This window comes from Octodon degus, unplaced genomic scaffold, assembly GCF_000260255.1.
Source record: "Octodon degus isolate 3935 unplaced genomic scaffold, OctDeg1.0 scaffold00065, whole genome shotgun sequence".
Lineage (NCBI taxonomy): Eukaryota > Metazoa > Chordata > Mammalia > Rodentia > Octodontidae > Octodon > Octodon degus.
In genome coordinates this window covers 4,572,714-4,577,809 of record NW_004524641.1, presented here as the reverse complement: position 1 = coordinate 4,577,809, position 5,096 = coordinate 4,572,714, and the positions used below count along the sequence as shown (strand labels likewise).

General features: G+C 40.6%; 1 pseudogene; it reads left to right on the top strand.

The window, feature by feature from the left end:
- The first annotated feature begins 3,115 nt into the window (after nucleotides 1-3,115).
- Nucleotides 3,116-4,043, top strand: LOC101584427 (annotated as a pseudogene).
- Nucleotides 4,044-5,096: the final 1,053 nt, after the last annotated feature.

The following is a 5,096-nucleotide window of genomic DNA, read 5'->3' as shown; positions in this document are numbered from 1 at the left end:
CCACCACTCCCAGTCTCATTTGCTGTTTCAGCATGCCCCAGGGGCAGGGCTGGCACGGTAGGCTGGGGATCGAATTCCTGGCCCCTGTGTCTGCCTAAGCAGGCGCTTTAGTCCACTGAGCTGTCTGGCTGGTCCTTGAATCTTACTTTTACACATCTAGAAGAAAGGGTTACAGCTCCCACTCAATTTGCAAAATTCTAAGCGTACCACAGTAAGTCTCTATAAAGAATTATTGACTGAATATGGAAACAAATAATGATGTGAGGATAAAATGAAACAGGTGAAAATATTTGGAAATCTCCCAAAGAAACTTCTGAGTAAATAGAAAGCAAGAGTATCAATGTGTAGTTTATCTACTAAATGATAAATAACAAAAAAATACCATGAGGGTACAAATACCTTCTTGGTTTTGTTTTAAAGGGGCCACACTAATCTATGTGACACTCACATTTTCTAGACTCAGGAGATGGCTTCTAACATTGTAACCCCAGGCCTTTCCAGGGCCAGTGGGTGAGGGCATGATTCTTGGGCCATGTCTTTACTGTACTGCGGAGGCAAATATTATAACAAACAGTGGCTTTGAAATTCCTATTAAGAAAATTCACCTTGGGCCAGCCAAATAGCTCAGCAGATTAAAGCACCTGCAAGCAGGCACAGGGGCCAGGGAATCCATCCCCAGGCCTGCTGTGCTGGCCCCGCCCCTGGGGCACTGAGACTGGGCATGGTGGTGCACGCCTGTAATCCCAGTAAACAAGAGGATCACTATGAGTCTGATCTAGTAGTGAGACCCTGAACACCCCATCCTGTAGACCCTTCTCTAAAATACAAAAAAAAAAAAAATAAAAGGAAAAAAGAAAATTCACCTTTAGGAAAAAATGTTCCCTAGCCCCTTTCATAGCCCCTCTCCTCTCTGCCCTCTCTGTTCCTGGAATCCTGATTTCTCAGCTCCTTGTGACCTTTGTCCCATTCTCACGGGGCTTCACTGCCAATCAATCTGCATAACCTTTAGCTACTATCTCTTGCTGTTTTTACCATTCCTCAGGGTTTTATTTTTAATTCTAAAAAGATTTAAACACACCAAAGAGTGCTTTTGGAGAAAAAGACAGCTGACATTATACCGTGTCTGCCACATTTTCCTAAGAGCCCTGCCCACAGATGTGGGAAGCCTGTGTTTCAGGTTAAATCAAGAACTGGCATGAGTGAAACACAGACAAATTCAGCTCATCTGGTCCAGCATCCAGGCACACTGCCCTCCCACAGGAAGAGGGGTCCAAGATTATGATCTTGGAAGGAAGTTCCTATGTTTTGATAGACTGGAAATTCCCAGGTGATTCCAAGAGAATGGCTCTAAAGGCAGAGCCTAAAGGCTTACTCTGTCATTGGTCTATAGGACTCAAAGCATGGTTGTTCACCCACATGGTACAGGTCAGTGACAGTTAAGGACAGAAACAGAGAGCCAATGTTTAAAATATTATTACAATTTGCTAATATCTGAGTCCAATACAAATATGTGTTCATATTTTGTGTATCTTTTTCATTACTCTAATAATTCACTTGATTGTATTTAGTAAAAGTATAGACCTACAAAATGGGAAACATTTTTAATGATCCTCAGTGATAGTATGCTAAAGCATTGGTTGAAAAGAAAGTAGATATGAAACCAAATGAGTTTCAGTGATGATTTTGGCTTACAGAGTTCTTTAAGTAGATCCTAAGCATGTCAGTATACATGGCTGTATGACATGTCTTGCCATTATGTGTGTACCCATTACCTAGCAGTACTGACACCAGGTGACACACACCAGTCCAATGAGTGTACTTAGGAAGTTCTCTTCCAAGTATAAAGATCAAGTAAGATGATAGCAGGAATGGACATCATTGGGATTCTGTCATTAAAATCACACAAAGCAGCTGCACTTTCAAGCTTCAAGTTGAGAATATAATTGTTTACTTGGCAATGAATGTTTCTTCATTGTCATCCCAAGGAAGCCGGCTGATCCCTGCTGGCCTCTGGCTGGCTCTGGAATATCATTTTGGCTCATGCCAGAGCACAAAAGAACATCTCAGATCACTGCCTCTGCCCTTCTCTATCCATCACCTGTTACTGGGCATCTTGTTGGCAGGGGAAGAGATGGGCCATCAAATAGAGGACAAATAAACTACTGTCATCCCTGCAGCTACCAAAGATACAGGAAAAGCTGAGAAGCAAATCCTAAAGAAATGCCTAGAATTACCACTGGGGCACCAAATATCCATTTTAGAAATGTATCTAGAGTTATAAGAATGGACTTAATATTTTTCATTGGATAGATTTAGTAATTCTCATGGATATCATATCAGATAACATTTATCTTTGAAGTAATCTAAGGCCATTGTCTACATGGTGTGATTTGAGTAAGAGAACTGAGTGATGAACTATTGCAAAATACATTTTCCCACCAGTCTATCCTATTACATGGAATTCTATCATTAAAATATTTGCTTTGGGGGCTGGGGATATAGCACAGCAGTGCAGCACCTGCCTGACAAGCACAAGGTCCCAAGTTCGATTCCAGGCATCTCCTCCCCCTAAAAATTCACTTTGTCATAGTCAGCTAAGACTGTCATAACAAACTACTACGCTATCAGCTGGGTGGTTTAATTAAACAGCAAAACTTTATTTTTTTATAGTTCAGAAGGTTAAAAAATCCAAGATCAAGGAGCCACCAAAATAGATTTCACTCTGGAGCCTCTTGGCTTTAGGTGGCTGCCACCTTTCTGTGTGCTCACATGACCTCTCATGCATGTATAGAGGATACACCCTATGCTGTGCTTTTTGGAAAACTTGCAGTCAATCCTATCCCACCCTGGTGACCTCGTGTGACCCACTGGCTCCCTCTGCATCTCATCACATTGGGGTTAGGGTTTCAATATATGCATTTGGGAGAACACAGATGTACACTCAATAACATCTTTACATCAAGATATTACATTCATAAGTATCTTTTAAAATAAAATATGCTGGGGGGCCAGCAGGGCCGCACATGCGCACCTGGTGTTGCCTATGACTGTGCAGCTGGTCCTGACTGTGCAGGTGATAGAGGCGGCCGTTGCTCCAGACACCCAGTCTGCCGGTGCAGATATGTGGCCCCTGGTGATGACGCTGTTGCTGGGCTCCTGGTGCTTTGGTTCAGCTCAACTCCTGTTAAATAAGACCAAATTTGTAGAATACACCATTTGTAATAAAACTGTCATCATCCCATGCTTTGTTATTAATGTTGGGGCACAAAGCACACAAGAAATATATGTAAAGTGGAAGTTTAATGGGACATATATTTTCAACTACAATGGAAATCAAAATAATTCTACTGCAAACCTGAACTTTTCAAGAGCAAAAATTGCAGTATCAAAATCACTAAAAGGTGACGTCTCTTTGAGGATGAGTAAGGATGACATTAAAGTAGGAAACTACACATGTGAAGTGACAGAATTGAGCAGAAAAGGACAGGCGGTTGTAGAAGTGAAGTACCATGTGGTTTCATGGTTTTCTCCAAATGAAAATATTCTCGTTGTTATTTTCCCTTTTGGCTATACTTCAGTTCTGGGGACAATTTGGTATTTTAACACTTAAATATAAATCCAATTCTACAAGTATGAAAATCATTCTCCTACTTATTGCTGCTCACTGTAATTGTCATTCTTTTCATCCCAGGAGAATATTCCATAAAGAATTCTTTTGGACTTGGTTCTATTGTAATTTCTACAGGAATATTAGTATTACTTCACTACAATATCTTTATGAGAGCTTTTGGGATGACCTGGTTCACAGTTGCCACACTGGTCACGCAGGTGCTGGCCTGTGTCCTCGCTGAGGTTGGACTCTGTCTCTGCGTCACAGCATGCGGACCAGTGCATGGTCCTCTTCTGATTTCAGATTTGGCTATCATAGCTCTAGCAGAATTATTTGGACTAGTTTACATGAAATTTGTGGCTTCCAATCAGCGGACTATACAACCTCCTAGGAAAGCTGTAGAGAAACCCCTTAATGAATAATTGAAATAAAATGATGAACTCTGATTTGGAAAACGTAAAGGAATACACTTGTGTTTAAGAACCATGGCCTTTGATGAATCGCTGATAGAAAGAAGAGAAAAAAGTAAATGGTTTTCATCTGTGGGAGAAAAGTCATTGACCCATAAATGATTATTTCAGTTTTTACCCAAAGCAGCTGTAAGTTAGTTAATAAAAGCAGTATGACCTGTGTTGTATGCCCAATTGAAAATAAAATATGCTAAAAAAATTTTAAAATAAAATAAAATATGCTAATTTTTATACTCATTTTTATGGCTTTTTTCCTTGTCACCTGTTATTATACATGTCATTAGGAAATAGAGAAACAAACAAAAGCAGATAACTGGATTCAGAAGGTACAAAAGGGAAGATAGAAAGTAAATAAGAAAAAGAAAAATTTGCTAGTTATAGGAAAATGGTTGCACCTTGAGATTGTAATGTTAAGGAATTACAGACCACAAACATGTACTAACGGGGAAAAAAAGAATTATCCATAGACTAGGTTCGGTGCAACGTTATTAACAGATTCATCCATAGCATTAAATGAACTCGTTAGTGCATTAGAGTGGCACTCATTAGTACCACGATAGAGGACAGATGTAAACCTACTAGTAAAACTCTACCAAGTTGGACTACACAATGAGAAAGACAGACTTCAGACAAATGAAATTCATGTGATGCTAGCGTATCTCACTGGAAGCAAGTCCAGGGTGATATGGGGGTACCACAGGAAGCCAAATGTACCCAGGCCCCCAGAAGATGCTCGTTGTGTTTTGTGTCTAGATGTTCCTCCCCTCAAAGTCTCTTGCACTTTTAGAAGGGGCTTTGTCAGAGGTAGCTGAATCTAAATTGATTCAGGCTTCAGACTAGAATTAACAGTGCTGGAATTAAGGGTGGGTGATCAGTGGATCAGTCAATTGTTGTATTGGCACCACCCTAATCCCAGAAGTTTAGATAAGATAAAAGGGGCAGAAAGAGGCTTGTCTGCCCCCTATTCCCTTGTTCTTTTGCTGTCTTCCACCACCATGAACTGTCACCCTCTCTGC